The following is a 20,791-nucleotide window of genomic DNA, read 5'->3' on the forward strand; positions in this document are numbered from 1 at the left end:
GCCATAAAACTTGTTTAGGTTTTCCATACTTTAGGCCACCTAAAACCTAGTTTAAAGACTTGGAAGGTTTCGGCCAAACATATGCTATGAGATAAAGAAAGGAAAAACCTAGGAAACCTAAGACACAATTCAAATGTATGCTTATAGTGCTTGACTTTTATACATGTTATGAAATGTGTTATGACTTTCTATGCTTTTATGCCATTTGAAAAAATTCCATGCTTGATGAGGTTCAGCCATGTAGGGTTTAAAGAACTAGAAACCTTAAAATTTTGACCTCATGTGTTAAAGATGCTTCTTATGAAATTGAGATAACATGTTGATTGTGTTCACATGCTTATATATTTAACTATGATTCAAATGGACACCTTAAAGTCTCGGCCATGAAGGGATACATGCCTTAGAACCCCTAGAACTTACATTGAACATGCTCATGTCACTCTCCATGAAATATGAAATGTAGAAAGCTAAAAATTCACATGCTATATGTTGTTAGTGACCTAAAATGATGCTAAGGGAAGTTTCGGCCATGACCACTTGTATGATGCCATTTATAAATTTATACATGATGTTAGAGTAAGTTCACATGCTTGTATACTTGCTTGGAAACCTAAATGAGTACTTGTAAGTTTCGGCCATGACATAATTTTAAGGGCTTAAAGGATTTAGGAACTAACTCAATTGTGCTTACTATATTCCTTGAAACAAATGCTATAAATATGGTTAAGGTTTCCATGCTTTATGTCATTTATAACCTTGTTTCACACTTGTTAAGGTTCGGCCAAATGATATTTAAGGACTTGGAGAACTTAGAGTCCAAGTAAATCTTGTTTATAATACTTCCTATGAAAATGATTTAAAACCTAAATTGGCACCTAAAAGGGTTTCGGCCAAGATAAGAACCCAAAGGATTAGGAAGCTTAGTACCCAAATTAATCATGTTACATTGTTCCTTATGATTGGATGAGCACATGATACACTTTTATGCTTAGACATGTATGCTTGCGAGCTATACAAGATGAGAATTTCTACGATATGTTATGAGTTCAAAATATGCATGCTTTATGTTATGATATGTGGGTAAATTTTTCATGCTTTGATGATATGATATGAGCTGAAAATATGCATGCTTATGTTATGATATGTGGTTAAATTATGCATGCTTTGATGCTATGTTTAGTGCTTAAAATATGCATGCTTTCATGATATGCTATGTGGTTAAATTATGCATGCTTGATGATATGCTTTATGCTTAAGATATGCATGTTTTTATGATCTATGCCTAAGTGATGCATATTGTTATGATATGATGTATGCCTAAGTGATGCATACTTTTATGGTATGATGTATGCCTAAGTGATGCATACCTTTATGACATGATGTATGCCTAAGTGATGCATACTTTTATGGTATGATGTATGCCTAAGTGATGCATACCTTTATGACATAATGTATGCCTAAGTGATGCATACCTTTATGATATGATGTATGCCTAAGTGATGCATACTTTTATGACATGATGTATGCCTAAGTGATGCATACTTTTATGATAGGATGTGTGCCTAAGTGATGCATGTTTTTATGATGTATGATATGTATAAGTATGACATGTACTTTACTTTATATGGCTTGTACCAAGGGTGGACTCCATAAGCGCCCCGGGGTCGATGGAATAAGACTCGGGCCTCGTTAGGGATGGGCTCCTAAGTGCCCATAAGTCGATGGAGTAAGACTCGGGCCTAGTATGTTGCCTTGTAGGGTTCAAGACTTGCTACCTTGGACCTACATAGGTTGCGCGCAATATGTAAGTGGTACATAGCCGGGATCCCCTTTAAGTTGAGATTATGTTCAAGTATATATATGTAAGAAGAAATAGTTTTAAAGATCATGAGACATACACATGTTTTTCGGATACATGTTTTTCAAAATCATATTGCATATACCTTATGATGATTTATGATATGTCATGGTTAGATATGATTATGTTATGTTCCATGATATGTCCATGTGTAGGATATGCCATGACTCCTTATGACGATATGCCATGATTAGATATGATTATGTTATGCTTCATGCTATGCTTTACGCTATGATATGCCATGACTAGTTATGATTTCTTTATGTTGCATGATATGCTTAAAAGAGTATGTTACATTATGTCATGACTAGTTGAAATGATGCCATGTTGAGACATTCTTTGATTATACTATGATTTTCGGTTTTAGTGAGTAGGAAAGGAACTTACTGAGCCATGAGTGCTCACAGCTTACTGTCCTTGTACCACAGATAAAGGAAAAAGCTTGATGAGCTAGAGGAGCAGCAGGAGAGGCAAGGAGATGTGCGTGGCAGTGGCTAGGCAACCAAATAAGAACCTGCTTTAAAAACTTTTAAAGAACTATGCTTTGGTATCATGAATTGTAGTACCGTATGTGTGACTTGATGTTATGTTTCTACTAATTTTGATATCATGTTATTGAGGCCATGATAGTGTAGTTCGGATTTGATGAAAGGGAAAACAAAAGAAAAGTTTTTATTAAACTAAGAGAATTATTTTAAGTCTTCCGCTGTTTTAAAAAGAAAAATTGTACATAGAGTATGGTAGCCCCGTCCCTTAGGGTTAGCAGGGAGGGCGGGCGTTACAGGTTGGTATCAGAGCGAGGTTATTGCCAGCTCACTACACTCACATCAAGCCTCCGACCTGCCGCTCCAAGTAAGAATGTTTATGCTTAATTTTTCTTGTTATATGCTTATGCTTAGTTTCATGTTATATGACTTATGCTTTATTTTTCTTCCTTGTTATATTGTCTATGCTTTATTTTCTTTGCTATATTGCTTATGCTTTATTTCCTTATGTTATATTGTTTGTCACTTTATTCTTTATTTTTCCTTATGTTGCTTATGCTTTTGTTTCATGTTTTGCTTGCTTATGTTTGATGCTTTATTCTATGCTTTTAGTTATAATTTAGATTAGGATTACATATTAGTAGGTTAGGAATAATACCAGAACAAATATATAGAAACAAAACAGTACGTTAGATTGGATAAAAACGATAACCACTTACACTAGTCTATTTGTCATTATTTAGATAAACATGGTTAGGACACGCAATGGCCAAACCGAGGGGACAGTGACTCCACCAGACATGACACAGGTAGTCACAGACCTCCAGCGTCAGATCACAGAACAACAGCAGCTGATCACTACCTTAATGGGTCAACAAGGCAACCCAGTTACCCAACCGGTAAATCAGAATACACTACCTGTTATACCTACAGCTGCGCCAGTGCCCCCGGCAGCCCCTACTCCGATGGTCCGACAAGAGGCCTATCTGATTCAGTGGCAAAGGCTTAAGCCGGAAGCCTTCTCGGGAAACTGCGAACCATGGGATGCGCAAGCCTGGCTCAAGACCGTGGAGAGTATAATGGAACTACTGGACTGGTCTGAACACGAGAAGGTCAAATGCGCGTCGTTCTGCCTTACCGGAGATGCCCGGATGTGGTGGGACCGATTAAAGGTGAAAAGACAAATAAACCAGATGCAGTGGACGGATTTTGAAACAGAGTTCTTAGAAGAATTCTTCCATATGCAAGTGACTAACAAGCACTATGACGAATTCACTGAGTTCCGGCAAGGTGATCTGTCAGTTAACGAAGCCATCAAGAAGTTCAACCGCCAGAACTGGTCCGAACTGAAAAAGAAAGGGTCCAGTTGATGTTAAAATGCTCCGACCCGAGATAGCTCTGAACGTAGCCGGCGGAGTTAATAGACCGCAGACTGCAGAGGAGCTAGTCAGCAGTGCCCTGATTACCGAGCACTACCAGAAAGCAATGAACGAGGGCAAGAACCAAGCACTGACCGGAGGACAAAAATCGCACAATACCAGAACTGGCTGGAAAGGAAACTCAGGTGGAAAGAGGAAACAGTGGAACAACACAAAAGGTGGTCTGGCCAATAAGCAAACCAAGTACCCTCAGTGTGCCACATGTGGAAAGATGCATTCTGGAGTATGTCTCCTAAGCACCAGAAAGTGCTACAACTGTGGAAAGGAAGGACATTTGGCAAGAAATTTCCCTACTCAGTCTCAGGCACTACCTCTGCAGAACAACCAGAATAGGAGTACCCCTGCACAGCTTCACCAGATGCATACTGCCATAGAAGGGACTTCAATCAGCCAAGGAAGATTGGAGGCCCCTCCCACTATGACCAATGCCAGAGTCTACTCTCTCGCTCAGGATGACGTGGCGAACGCCTCTGCCATCGTCTCAGGTCAGCTACCTAATTTCAATCAATATGCTAAAGTTTTACTTAATGCTGGAAACGAACCAATATGGGAATCCATCGAGGAACCGAGACGTGTTTCGTATCCTTGGGTCGAAACTATGTTCGGGCGACTTTCTACCCTCACCATAACATCGACGTTATTTGAGAGTATACTGGAAAAGCAAACCAGTGACCAAAACCTCCAGAGAATCAAACAAGAGACTTTGGAAGGGAAGAATGACGGGTTCCGTATCGCGGACAACGGGATATTATACCTCAGGGATCGGTTATGCATTCCAGAGGATCCAGAGTTGCGAAGGAAAATACTGGAAGAAGCTCATACAACACCCTATGTAATACACCCGGGCTCCACTAAGATGTACCAGGACCTGAAAAAGAAATTTTGGTGGTTTGGTATGAAAAGAGAAGTGGCTCAGTATGTCAGTACTTGCCTGACCTGCCAAAGGGTAAAAGATGAACACCAGAGACCGGGCGGATTACTACAGCCTGTCCAAATTCCAGAATGGAAATGGGAAGAAATCTCTATGGATTTCATTTCGAGTCTTCCCAGGACGACAAACAGATATGACGCTATATGAGTGATTGTAGACAGACTGACGAAGTCCGCACACTTTTTGGCGATCAAAATGACTTATTCAACTGAACAACTAGCTCAGTTATATGTTAAGGAAATCATTCAGCTACATGGTATTCCTAAGACCATTATTTCTAATAGAGACGGTCGTTTTGTTTCACACTTTTGGGAGTGCGTTCAGAAGACCCTCGGCACGAAGTTGTTATTTAGTACAGCTTTCCACCCTCAGACCGATGGGCAAACTGAAAGAGTGAACCAAATATTAGAAGATATGATAAGAGCTTGTGCCCTGGACTTCAAGGGAAGCTGGTGCCGATATTTATACCTGGCAGAATTCGCCTACAATAATAGTTACCAAGCTACTATTAGAATGGCACCTTACGAAGCTCTGTATGGGAGGAAGTGTAGATCCCCTATATGCTGGTATGAAAGTGGTGAAAATAAGGAAATGGGGCTCCGAACGGAACTTATTGATGACACCACCCGAGCTATACAGAAGATCCGCCAACGAATAGAAACTGCTCAGAGTCGGCAGAAGAATTATGCCGATAAACGGCGCAGGCCGCTAGAATTCAACATCGGAGATTTGGTATTCCTTAAGGTATCCCCCATGAAAGGGATAATGAGATTCGGAAAGAGGAGCAAGTTAAGCCACGATACGTAGGACCGTACCGGATTTTAGAAAGAGTGGGCCAAGTCGCATACAGACTAGAACTACCTCCAGACATGGCAGCTATTCACAATGTGTTCCATGTATCGATGCTCAAGAAGTGTACTCCCAGCACAGATCAAGTAATTGAGCCACAGTCGGTACAGGTTCAAGAGGACCTAAGTTACGAAAGTAGACCTATTCAGATCTTGGACCGAGAAGTCAAGAGGTTAAGGAACAAATAAATACCCTTAGTAAAGGTTCTATGGCGGAATCAACGATTTGAAGAAGCCACCTGGGAACGCGAGGACGATATGAAACAAAAGTACCCGGAGCTATTTTAAAGTTCGAGGATGAACTTTTTATGAGGTACGGGGTACTGTAACACCCACTAAGCTTTTAAGATAAATATGAGAATGATGAATTTGCCTTAGAAAAATATTAGTAGAATGTTGAACCAAAAAGAAATAAAAAGAAATAAAAATAGGGGGTGGTCAAGGATTGAACCTTGAACCTCTCATGATGTAAATGATGGGATTAATGGGTAATAACCAGTTGGGATAGGAATAATATATTGATAACAAAGGAGGGAAACTCATGATAAGGATGAGAGTAAAAGCTAGCCAAAAGAAAGCAAGAAAAGAGCAAGAGAAAGGCAACTTGCCTTCCTTCTTTTCTCTCCCTCTTCCTCTCCCTTTGCCGTGACTTAAAGAGGACAATTAAGGGGATTCATTCCCCCTTGTTTCATCATGAATGATGAGAACAAATAAATAAATAAAATAAAAAAAAAGGGGCTAAGGGAGAAGGAAAGCAAAAACCAATTTTGCTACCTCTTCCCCCTTAACATAAAAGGGAGCATGTAAAGAGAAGATTTTATTTTTCTCTCATTTCTCTCATTCTCTCCTCTCCACCACCGAGAGCCTCAGCCCCCTCTCCTCCATTTTCGGCCCCCAAAACAAGGTTCCTCCTAGGATACAAGGAAGGCTACCAAGGTAAATCAAAGGAGGAGAACAAGAAGAAGAGACCCTTTCTTCCATCACCACACTTTAGAACCACAAGAGAAAAGGAAGTAAGTATCCCCTCACCTATGGTACAAGTGGTTTTAATGTGTTTTTGGATTCTATGAGGATTTTAAAACCTAGAAACAAAGTTGTGAAAATTCGGCCAAAGAAAGGACTTGTTGATCCTAGGAATGTTTAATATAAGCCTTGATTCATGATAATTTTTCTATGATTTGTAAGAAGGTTTTCTCTCATATTTTTATATATGTGATGCTGGATTAGAGATGTACCTAACCCTAGAGTTTCGGCCAAAAAGGTTTTATAAGGGCAAGGAAATTTATTTGTTTACCTAACTTGCACAAAACCCTCTAAATAAATGGTTAAGGATCCACTATTGTTTTCATACTTGAAGGTTACTTGGAACCAAAAGTACCCCACTCACAAGTTTCGGCCAAGGAAGGGTTTAGGGTTAGGAAGACTTTGAATTTAAACTCACCATGTTTATATGATGGAATATAGAGTTTCTTAAAGAGTTGCATGCTTGTATGTTGATAGAAACTCATGAACATCACTTTTAATGTTTCGGCCATGGTAAGGTCGATGGTTTAGAATAGCTTAAACAGATTTTTTTACATGCTCAAAACCTCCATGACAATAAGATATGAAAGTTTTTTGATGCTCTCATGCTTAATTAGAGTATAGGAAAATTGGTTGCATGATATATGATAATTATGACCACAAGGGTCCTAGCTTGTTTATGAACCAAACTTATATGTATAGTTTCTTTGATATTTTTGCCATAAAACTTGTTTAGGTTTTCCATACTTTAGGCCACCTAAAACCTAGTTTAAAGACTTGGAAGGTTTCGGCCAAACATATGCTATGAGATAAAAAAGGAAAAACCTAGGAAACCTAAGACACAATTCAAATGTATGCTTATAGTGCTTGACTTTTATACATGTTATGAAATGTGTTATGACTTTCTATGCTTTTATGCCATTTGAACAAATTCCATGCTTGATGAGGTTCGGCCATGTAGGGTTTAAAGAACTAGAAACCTTAAAATTTAGACCTCATGTGTTAAAGATGCTTCTTATGAAATTGAGATAACATGTTGATTGTGTTCACATGCTTATATATTTAACTATGATTCAAATGGACACCTTAAAGTCTCGGCCATGAAGGGATACATGCCTTAGAAACCCTAGAACTTGCATTGAACATGCTCATGTCACTCTCCATGAAATATGAAATGTAGAAAGCTAAAAATTCAAATGCTATATGTTGTTAGTGACCTAAAATGATGCTAAGGGAAGTTTCGGCCATGACCACTTGTATGATGCCATTTATAAATTTATACATGATGTTAGAGTAAGTTCACATGCTTGTATGCTTGCTTGAAAACCTAAATGAGTACTTGTAAGTTTCGGCCATGACATAATTTTAAGGGCTTAAAGGATTTAGGAACTAACTCAATTGTGCTTACCATATTCCTTGAAACAAATGCTATAAATATGGTTAAGGTTTCCATGCTTTATGTCATTTATAACCTTGTTTCACACTTGTTAAGGTTCGGCCAAATGAGGTTTAAGGACTTGGAGAACTTAGAGTCCAAGTAAATCTTGTTTATAATACTTCCTATGAAAATGATATGTGGATGAATTAGGTTCTACATGCTCGGATGTTGTTTAAAACCTAAATTGGCACCTAAGAGGGTTTCGGCCAAGATAAGAACCCAAAGGATTAGGAAGCTTAGCACCCAAATTAATCATGTTACATTGTTCCTTATGATTGGATGAGCACATGATACACTTTTATGCTTAGACATGTATGCTTGCGAGCTATACAAGATGAGAATTTCTACGATATGTTATGAGTTCAAAATATGCATGCTTTATGTTATGATATGTGGGTAAATTTTTCATGCTTTGATGATATGATATGAGCTGAAAATATGCATGCTTATGTTATGATATGTGGTTAAATTATGCATGCTTTGATGCTATGTTTAGTGCTTAAAATATGCATGCTTTCATGATATGCTATGTGGTTAAATTATGCATGCTTGATGATATGCTTTATGCTTAAGATATGCATGTTTTTATGATCTATGCCTAAGTGATGCATATTGTTATGATATGATGTATGCCTAAGTGATGCATACTTTTATGGTATGATGTATGCCTAAGTGATGCATACCTTTATGACATGATGTATGCCTAAGTGATGCATACTTTTATGGTATGATGTATGCCTAAGTGATGCATACATTTATGACATAATGTATGCCTAAGTGATGCATACCTTTATGATATGATGTATGCCTAAGTGATGCATACTTTTATGACATGATGTATGCCTAAGTGATGCATACTTTTATAATAGGATGTGTGCCTAAGTGATGCATGTTTTTATGATGTATGATATGTATAAGTATGACATGTACTTTACTTTATATGGCTTGTACCAAGGGTGGGCTCCATAAGCGCCCCGGGGTCGATGGAATAAGACTCGGGCCTCGTTAGGAATGGGCTCCTAAGTGCCCCTAGGTCGATGGAGTAAGACTCGGGTCTAGTATGTTGCCTTGTAGGGTTCAAGACTTGCTACCTTGGACCTACATAGGTTGCGCGCAATATGTAAGTGGTACATAGCCGGGATCCCCTTTTAGTTGAGATTATGTTCAAGTATATATATGTAAGAAGAAATGGTTTTAAAGATCATGAGACATACACATGTTTTTCGGATACATGTTTTTCAAAATCATATTGCATATACCTTATGATGATTTATGATATGTCATGGTTAGATATGATTATGTTATGTTCCATGATATGTCCATCTGTAGGATATGCCATGACTTCTTATGACGATATGCCATGATTAGATACGATTATGTTATGCTTCATGCTATGCTTCATGCTATGCTTTACGCTATGATATGCCATGACTAGTTATGATTTCTTCATGTTGCATGATATGCTTAAAAGAGTATGTTACATTATGTCATGACTAGTTGAAATGATGCCATGTTGAGACATTCTTTGATTATACTATGATTTTCGGTTTTAGTGAGTAGGAAAGGAACTTACTGAGCCATGAGTGCTCACAGCTTACTGTCCTTGTACCACCGATAAAGGAAAAAGCTGGATGAGCTAGAGGAGCATCAGGAGAGGCAAGGAGATGTGTGTGGCAGTGGCTAGGCAACCAAATAAGAACCTGCTTTAAAAACTTTTAAAGAACTATGCTTTGGTATCATGAATTGTAGTACCGTATGTGTGACTTGATGTTATGTTTCTACTAATTTTGATATCATGTTATTGAGGCCATGATAGTGTAGTTCGGATTTGATGAAAGGGAAAACAAAAGAAAAGTTTTTATTAAACTAAGAGAATTATTTTAAGTCTTCCGATGTTTTAAAAAGAAAAATTGTACATAGAGTATCGTAGCCCCGTCCCTTAGGGTTAGCAGGGAGGGCGGGCGTTACAGAATCGAAATCAACCTTATTAAGCATGGCCCATAAAGCATAAAGCTCTATCTTTTTAACTACCCCATCACTCTCTCCTCAACCAAAAATAGTTTTGCTCATAATTCTATGTAGGTACCTAAAAATCGGGTTTTGCATATGAGAAGCCTTAGCTCTTGAAGGCTCATAAGGTTGATCTAATCCAGTTAATGCATTCCAAAAGTGATTCCAATTAAACCTTGAATCAAACCTACGAGGACTACCGGTAGACAATCCAAAACAAGAATTTAAATCACTAAATGTCCATTGAAATTCTTGATTCGTCAATCTAAATGAAAATTTTCCAATATAATCATCCTCGTTAGTAAAATGGACATCTAATGAACTTAAAAACTCCAAAACAAGACGAGGATATGTAGGCAAATGTGTATACATAATGTCACCCCACTCTAAAAACCCAATCAACAAATCTACATCTTCCCTAATTCCAAGCATATCAAGAACAGTTGGGTCCATATACCGAGTACACACAATCTTTCTATTGACAAGAATTGCAAATCTAGTGATTTGATCATCATTTCTAAATATAATATTGAATTCATTGTCATTACCTTCGTTGTGTGATGTCCTCTTTCCTTTGCCCTTCATTGGTTGTTTTCCTTTATCCCTAGATGGTTCCTTCTCTTTATCTCCATTGGATCCACCACCTCCTTTTCGCAATTTCTTCAAAAGATTGGACATCTTGTTGAGTTTGGATGAGGGAAGGGGCTATATAGGGTTAGAGAAGTAAGATTTCAAAGAAACAAATTTTTGAAGAACAAGATCTGAGGTTAGGAGAACAAAAGAATCTGGATCTAAGAGAGTTTTAGGAAAAGGTTGAAGAAAAGAGGGATTTTAAAGAGATTGAGAGAAAAGAAGATGTTTTAAGTGTTGGGTTTTTTGGGCCGCGAAAACTGTTTTTTTGCGTCGCGAAAACCCCGAAACCCCCACCACCGGATCCGTGCGAAGAATAAAACTTTCGAAAAACTTACAAGTACGAGTTTATAAACTCTAGATCTACATTAGAGTACGAGTTTTACCCTTGATGCGTGCCTTTCGCGAATCCTGCTCGTCCAAGATGTCGGATCTCAAGATTGTCAAAGTAGACAACCCTCTAGAAGTATCCACATGAACAACTCGATGGAGGGAGAACCTTAGAGTGTGCTAGCACTCCAAGAAGGTCTCGGCAAGATGAGGAGAGGGGGAGCCAGAAGAGAGCTCTAGGAGGAAGATGAGTTGAATCAATCAATTGAATGAAAAATTCATTCCACATTCACTTTGTGTGGCCAGCCACAATTGTAACTCCTTTACAATTAATGTGGCCGGCCACATTAAATGGGAAAGAGGTTTGTAACCTCCATGATGTGGCACACACATGTGCTAGTCTTGATGATGTGGCACATCATCATTAGTCCTCCTATTGCAAACTCACAAATGAGGTGGCAAATGGTCAAGTCAAACTTGACCTTTCATCTTCCTTCTCAAGTCAAGTCAAACTTGACCAAATCTCTCTTATGGTTGATCTAATCTAACCATTTGATTCAAGCCAACTTAATATAATGAATCTAATTCATTTAATTAAATTGATTCAATGAGTCATATCTAAATTAGACTCATTGAACACATGAATCAACTTGTGTCCAACTCAATTAGCCCAATTAGGATTACTCTTAATCCAATTTGATTCATCAAATGAATCTAATCCTCTTGGTTCATCATATGAACCTAATCTCCATCTAATTGTCCTTAGTGTGTGACCCTATAGGTTCTTGTAACGTTGGCAATGCCCCTAAACACATTTAGGAGCATAAGTAATGAGCGGTATCTAGCAACACATCATTACTACCCAAGTTATAAGAATGTTGAGATCCAACATCACCTTGTGACTACTAATTATGACTCCTCACAATATATGACAAGTGTTTTTCTATACAAGACATCTAGATTGATCAGTGTGAGGCATAGACCATGTCATCCTCTGACCAATCTAAATCTTAATCTCCAAGTAGACTCACTAAAACAAATGAGCTCAATATCTCATATTGACTCATTTGGGCATGGCCATGCACTTCGTGGTCTCACTCTATCAAGAATATCGATGTCTCTCCCGTCATATAGGAGGGATAGTGGTAAGCCACAAAATCTATATTAAATGTCACAAATAGGCTTATCAAATTAACAATGTATTATATTCACTGAACCCCTTAATTAAACAATAATGTTGTAGTAACGAGCCCAGGATCGATCCGAGGAACCAACGGTAGAAGGTAATTTAGGATTGTCTTTTTATTCCTATTTTTGGGGTTTTCGATATAAAAATGGAGTTGGGGGAATTTAAGCTTGAACCTAAATGTAACAATGGAAAAGCACAGCAATAAAGAGATTAACCTAAAGCAAGAATGAAATCTAACAATGTGCCAATGTTCCAACCATAATGCATTGTCACCCTACATTATAATTAAACCATCAACACATTTAAACTAAATATGAAATAACGAGACAGGAATAAAATCTGATCTAAAACAAGATGTAAACCCTAACTTAGAACTTAAACTCTAAACAATTAATCAAGCACAACTTAAACTCAAATTAAACTACAACAAGGTAAAGAAATACTAAATTACTTGCATAAAAACATAACAACCATTAAAAGAAACAAGTTCTAAGCTACAAAACAATAATAAAAGTAAACTAAACCCTAACCAATCCAACTCACAATCAATTTACTCAAGTTCCACACTCTTGCCGTCACACAAGAGTGCCAAAGTTGAGACCACCCAACTTTGGACCTCAGCGAAGAATATCAGTGGTGTATCAGCTCCAAGTATGCTCAGCAATGCCGACGGACCACCCCCGACGAGTTAGAACAACCCGGAACCCCATGAATGGCCGAAAATCTGGATTTCTGCTACCCGGAGCTCTCTGGATCTGGGATGATGCTGCGGACTGCGGATGGGCATCGGATGAAGCTCAATAATGCTGGCGGACCACCTCCAAGTGCCACTGATGGGAATCGGAGTCGCCGATTGGAAGACCACCTCCAAATCGGGCTGGAACAGAGAAGATCCGAGAGCATATTTCCGTCGGAGAGAACACCCAACGACGGTTCCAAATGATCGGGATGAGCTGCTGTAGAGATTATCCACCGAGGTTGAAGCTTGGGAAATGGATTGGAGAAGGAAAGGGGTCGAAATCCGAAGAAATGCCGCCGGGACGAAGCTGCTGTGCGTGGAGAGATCGACGAAGCAGAAAGAACACTGTAGCTTCTGCTTTGAATCTGTTCCAGATCTGAACGGACGGCTGGGATCAATTTGGAGCTAAATCAACGGTGAAAGTTTGCCCAAAATCCGATCTGAAGGTATTGATCTTTCTCTAGGGTCTGGATCTACCCTCCTGTAGGTTGGATCGATCAGATCATCACTGGATGGCCCAGATCTGCCGATCTTCAATGAACGGCCCAGATTAATCCGGCTGGATCAATGGTTGGATGAACTCAGATCTGGATCAAAACTTCTGGATCTTCATCAATGGCTTAGATCTGCTCCCCATTAGGTTGGATCGGCCAGATCTTCAACGGATGGTTCAGATCTGTCCTATTCTTGATAAACGGCCCAAATCGACCCAAAGTTTGATCTTGTCTTTTGAACTCCGATTCGAGCCCAATTCCGGTCCAAATAGATCCAAATCTAAGATCCTTTGATGCCTACAAAATAAGAATCAAATATTAGCATCAAATAACACCAAAAATAATATAATTTGTAATTAAGTCCAAAATTTATGCAATGCACAAAAATGTAATGTAACCATGATTTAAACTATGAAACCAACATCAAAATCATGCATAAATGAATCAAAATAATGCAGTAAAATCATGGTTATCAAATCCCCCACACTTAGCCTTGAACGTCCCGTGCAAGTAAAGAAAACTAAAAATCATCTCCATAGAAAATTCCCTAGCAATACCTAGAAGATAGTAGAAGGAATTTAAGCAAGATCATCTAAAGATCACAAACAATCATGAATACAATCCAAACAATAATCAGTAGGTATGGTAGTTTCAATCCAATTGACAAATTAAGCAAGTTGCACTCTCACAAGGGATTTACCTATTCTAACTCTCACACTCAAACATGTGTATAAGTGGAGCTCACTCAATGCAACTCACAACATTTCACTACCATAAGCTTGCTTATTTTCTAATTCTCCACCACTATAAACATAGCATACATGAATCAAAAGAATTTTATCAACAAGAATAATTGAAAATGGAGCAATAAGAACAATTTAAGTGAATGAAGTGGCAAAGGAAAATGCTTAAATGAAGAAAATGAGAGAATGAGAGTATGGGAGGAATATACTTGATGGGTTGACCAATTTGATGTATAAAGAGTTGTATACCATTTGTTTTAACCAATTCAAAGTATCAAGCTAACCTCCCCTTCAATTTGATAGCAAACCGAAAATCTTGATACTCTTCCTTCACACTTGATACTCTTGATTTGCCAACAAAAATTTTCCTTTACACTGTTTTCCACTTCAATTTCAGCAATTTGAAACAAAAACAAACTCACATTAGCTAATGGAAAATAGCTCCCTCCCCCACACTTAAAATATTGCCCGTCTCGGACAATAAAACAAATCTTGCATTCAGAAATTTGATACTTTCCTTGTCACTTTCTTCGTCTTCCTTCATTCTTCAGATTTTCCAACTCAAGTTATAAAGATATCATGATACAACATTCAGATTCATAATAAGCTCTTCACTGATTAAGAAATCCCATTTAGCATTGAATTCTGGATTTAACAGCATATAGGTTTTGCACTAATCATGCACTTGGTGAATGTTTCTACAATTCTGCAATTCAGCACTTCTATTCTGTTTACAACCACTTAATCTAACTAACTATAACCAAATCAGCATGCCCATAATGTGAATATCATTGAAATCATGAAATTAGAAACAAAATTTTCAGAACCTTGAAATTCTGTTTATAAGGATTTGAATGCAGCAACTTCTTCAGTTTTCAGCAGTCACTGAAACTCCCCTATTATTTGAAACTTTTCCCAGCAGCAAGGTCAATTAGCAATAACCAACACTTGTATAATTCAAACAAAGCACTTTATCTCCAATAGGTTCTAAATATGAACCTTCATACCTGAACAATTCCTGAATCCAGATTCAACTTCAGTTTTGCCATTCTGCACAGCCACTGCTTAGCCTATTTCTGCACATTCTGGTCTTTGTACCAATTGCCACTGCTTAGCCTCAAGAAACTTCAATACTTCTTTATCTTGCCTCTTCAAACACTTTAAAATGCAAATATGAAAGCTTTCCATATCCCAGCAACTTTTACTCATCACAATTCTCTTCCTAAATTGGCACAAAATCCCCAATTCATTTCAGCAGAATTCTGCATTTACCACTTCAAAAACATGCAGTGAAGTAACCAACAAACAGAGTAAAACCTACTGTTCTGTTCACAGCAGAATTTCAGCTCAAATTCATTCTCAAACAGATAAGGAACAAAAAGGTATCAAAAGAGAATTCGTGAATATCAGAAATTTGCATATGCAGATATTGTTTTCAGAAATCAACACTGCTTTGTGGAGATTCCAACTTCAAGCTTGATACCATTTCTTTCCATAGCTTCACCCTGTGTTCACTTACAGCAGCAACAGATTCAACTTAACAAGATCTGAACTTAAGTTCCCAGATTCTGCAACAAAGTCAATTCTGTAAAATTTTCCAGCAAGTGTAGCTCTAGAAGGTAACTTATTCGACATTGAATCAAAAGAACTTTGAGTTCCATCCATTTGGATTAGAGACATGAAGAAAACTTAGGCACAAAAAAAATTACAAAATCAGTAACCAGACACACTAGCTCAACTTCTAATTTACTGCACACTGCAGTTTCAGCAATTATTTTCCTGCTGATCCCACTTAAAAATTCAAGCTTCAACATTTATATTCTTCAATTAACTGTCTCATCCACTTCATCATTTCAAGCTTGACCACAATCTACTCCAATTTGGAAACTCAGCTAAAACAAAACTACAGAAATCCACTTCATCATTTCAATTCAGTTTCAGGTTTCCAAATTCTAGAATTCTGTTTCACTTTAAATTTACCGCATTCAGCACAAACTTTGCTGTTAAATCTCTATGAATTATGGCATTCAATTACTCACTAACAATTAACTTGAATTCAATTCATTTGGCTAAAAACCAAATTCCAAAAATTGGCACAGAATACTACCCAATGAATAGAATTCAGCAACTTCATTTGGTTTCCAGCAACTTAAAATTTCTGCATCTCTACATTTACTAGCTTCTACATACTTCTCTCTGATATGATTTCTGATGAAAAGCTGATACAAACTTGATACACTTTTAAATCTGAATTTTGTTTGCTTCATTCTACAGTTTACAACATTTCAGCCTTTTGCCATTGTTCTTTCATGTGTCTTGAACTCGTGTTCCTTGGTTGGCAATTTCTGCAAATTCATGTTCATTGTTATATTCCTGTCAACTCCATTGTTATTGAACTAAGTTCATGCCATTATCTTCATACTCTTGCATTTCTATAATTTCAGCTTTCAGCCATCAAGTGAAGGCTCTATCTCTGAAATTCTCAGCATTAGACTGGTTTAAATTTTGCTAGCTCAGATTTCTGTACAGCTTCCACCATAGTTTTCCATTTACTTCTAGGTCTTGGCACAACATTGATACTAAGTTCATTTCCTGATTCTGCCATTGCAAAAATTTCAGAACCCAATAGCATTATCAACTACTGCTCACCATTTCCAGCCTTCTTCCAATTCTTCCTCAATCCTTCTGTGTCACAGCAGAAATAGCTTAGTAAAATCTTCATCAAGAATCACTTCCGGAATTCAGACTCATAAAGAACTCCAAAGGTTTGAACTTCCCAAAAGGATTCAGAAATAAGACTGATAAATAAACAATCAATTCCCTCCAACAATCTAGTTCTGCACTTATAAAACTTTCCAATTCCTTAACTGAATTAAAGCTATAACCAATCAGAAATTCTAACTGTTAAACATTCCAAAGCTTTTGAGTCAATAACAGATTAGCTACATGGAACAAATAAGACATTACATGATATCCGCAACAAATACTGCAGTAACAACTACTTGCAGCCCAATATTGACTTAAATTCTGAATACACATTCATTATAGTTGCCCCTGCATTGGCACAAAAACTGTAATTCCTGCACTTCTGCATTTCTAAATTTCTACACTTCAGCTTTTCAATGACCAGCGAATTGCAGTGAAATCTTAACACAAAACATGCTGATACATTAGTTCCAGCATTTCGAGCTCATTACAATTCTCTTCCCAAATTCTGGATTTATAATGCTCAGATTTCCAGCAGATCAACATTACTGCTTCTCTCATTCTGGATTGCAGTCTTCATCTTGAGTCCATTGCTGAATTCTTAATACTCCATTCATTCCAAAATTTCTAGCTTTGCAAGCTTTCAACTCACTCGAACCTCACACAGAATTTTGAATTTCAGGTTTGAACTCTTGATATCTTCATATGAGATTACAGTTGACTTAATTCAAGCTTCAACAATTATCTCCAATAACATCACTTCAAGGTTGCTGAAATTTCAGAATTTCCTGAATTCTGCATTTGCATTTGCATTTTTACCTCACTGTTAAATACACCAAATTCTTGCATACCATTTGTTACCACATCTTCTCAAATTCCAACTAAACTTTCTTTACTTTAAATCTTGCATTCTGATTTTGATACAAAACTTGATACAACGTTTCAGCACTAACTTGAATTCTGCAGTCTTCCACATCTTCCATAATTCCAATCTGATTTAATACTTCATCACACACTCAAATGTATCAAAAATTGGCACAATATTAAGCAAACCTCCGCTGTACTTCCCCTTTCCAGCTTAATACATTTTGATTTCATCACACAAAAGAACTCTAATTTCAACTAAACACCTCCCCCACACTTAAATCTTTGTTCATCAAGTCAATCCAACTCATCAAGATAGTAACCAAAACCCTCAATGAAAAAGAAATACAAGCAAAGAATAATCAAGGGATTGAATGCTAGACAAGAATATTTTAAGAAAATTGTGGAGAAAGGAATTTGAAATTGTGAGAGAACAAGAATGACAAATATCCTTTATATCCACGCATACATATGCTATTGTGACTTTGAAAAGAAACTAAGCAAGTTCTAGAGCTTAATTTGCTATGAGTGCATGCCACACAAAGTTAAAATAGTGTTTAGGTTTAAAGTGGACCTCTCTAGGTAATATTATGCAATCAAGCTCAATTAACCAAATTGATATCCACCACCATTTTAACCAATATCATGTGAGAAAAGCATTCAATCATGTCACAATGACCTAAAATTGATGATCAAATTTAAGAGACTTTTACCGTCTTACAAATATTACTTAGAAAATTCCCATGGTGCCTTTTATTTAAATGAAATGCTATGAACTAATAAAATGCAAAGTATGAAAGTAAAATGCAAAATAAAATGCAAAGTGTAAAAACAAAGTGCAAATGCAAAGTATGAAACCAAAGAGACGTATAAAGAATTTATTAGAGAAAAACTAAACACAAAGCATGAATCAAAATGCAAGAGAAAACAAAATTAGAACCAACTCCCCTTTAATTCCCGGTGGTTGAAGAAGGTTTAGAAGTAGTAGCCACCCCGGAAGTGGAGTACTTTTGGTTCCACTCAAATTCTTTTTATTCACCCTTTTTCCCTTGAAAACTTTTTCCGGAGGTCGTAGACGATTCAGTTTAAGCACCCACTCCGGAAGCTTATGTTCTCCTACACAATCAATAAAAGAAAACACCTCCCACACACATGTGGGATTAAAAGAAAATAGGAGAATATTTGTGTGGGTAAAACATATATCAAGAATTGAATCACAACTAATAAAATCAACAAATGGTACCTTAATAAAATTCTCTGAAAAATTACACAAAATACTCACCTTGTCATCTTGAGAGGTACCTAGAGTGGTGTTTGTTACCTCTTTCTCCTCAAATAAATGCTCAGACTCCAATTCTGACGAATGTTCAACTTCATGTAGTGATTCTTGGGTGCTTGGCTCCATAGCACAAGTCCCTACACTTACATCCTCTATCCTTGGTGATTCTTGAGGTAATGCTTCCAGTAAGCATTCCCCTACACTTAAATCATCTTCAAAAACAATACCTGCATTATTCACAACATCTAGAGAAACATCGTTAGTAGAATCAAAAATTTGAACAACTACATCATCATCACAAATAATTCTAGAAAAATCTTGCAAAGAAATGGAAGTAGGGTCAGGCCTGACAAGCGCTCCACAATCCATCTCCTCACTGGAGTTTTGCATTTGTAACTGAGTGATGGACGATGCAATCTGATCCAATTGACTCTGAATATTCTGTATCCTTGCAAATTGTTTCTCTTGATGCTCTCTCATTTGTTGCATAATTTCATTGGACTTCCAAACTGACTCTGTCAATTGTTCTTATACATCCTCATACTGATATTCAGGCGCATAAATCCCAGTCTGAGGCTGATAAAAATAACTCTGACTCCAATCTCCAAAATACGGATAAAATGGATCCATGGTCACATAAATTTCCTGTTCTTACACTGAAACACTAGCAAATTAAATCAGAAGACTCAGGAACAAATAAAATTAAACCCATGGATATATAATCATGAAAGCAATTGAAATAACAAAATTTTAAAGTTTTCAAAAATAAAAACAATCCTAAAATTACCAAACATTGCATATTAATCCCCGGCAACGGCGCCAAAATTTGGTAAGCCACAAAATCTATATTAAATGTCACAAATAGGCTTATCAAATTAACAATGTATTATATTCACTGAACCCCTTAATCAAACAATAATGTTGTAGTAACGAGCCCAGGATCGATCCGAGGAACCAACGGTAGAATGTAATTTAGGATTGTCTTTTTATTCCTATTTTTGGGGTTTTCGATATAAAAATGGAGTTGGGGGAATTTAAGCTTGAATCTAAATGTAACAACGGAAAAGCACAGCAATAAAGAGATTAACCTAAAGCAAGAATGAAATCTAACAATGTGCCAATGTTCCAACCATAATGCATTGTCACCCTACATTATAATTAAACCATCAACACATTTAAACTAAATATGAAATAACGAGACAGGAATAAAATCTGATCTAAAACAAGATGTAAACCCTAACTTAGAACTTAAACTCTAAACAATTAATCAAGCACAACTTAAACTCAAATTAAACTACAACAAGGTAAAGAAATACTAAATTACTTGCATAAAAACATAACAACCATTAAAAGAAACAAGTTCTAAGCTACAAAACAATAATAAAAGTAAACTAAACCCTAACCAATCCAACTCACAATCAATTTACTCAAGTTCCACACTCTTGCCGTCACACAAGAGTGCCAAAGTTGAGACCACCCAACTTTGGACCTCAGCGAAGAATATCAGTGGTGTATCAGCTCCAAGTATGCTCAACAACGCCGACGGACCACCCCCGACGAGTTAGAACAACCCGGAACCCCATGAATGGCTGAAAATCTGGATTTCTGCTACCCGGAGCTCTCTGGATCTGGGATGATGCTGCGGACTGCGGATGGGCATTGGATGAAGCTCAATAACGCCGGCGGACCACCTCCAAGTGCCACTGATGGGAATCGGAGTCGCCGATTGGAAGACCACCTCCAAATCGGGCTGGAACAGAGAAGATCCGAGAGCAGATTTCTGTC

This window comes from Zingiber officinale, chromosome 7B (genome assembly GCF_018446385.1).
Source record: "Zingiber officinale cultivar Zhangliang chromosome 7B, Zo_v1.1, whole genome shotgun sequence".
Taxonomy (NCBI): domain Eukaryota; kingdom Viridiplantae; phylum Streptophyta; class Magnoliopsida; order Zingiberales; family Zingiberaceae; genus Zingiber; species Zingiber officinale.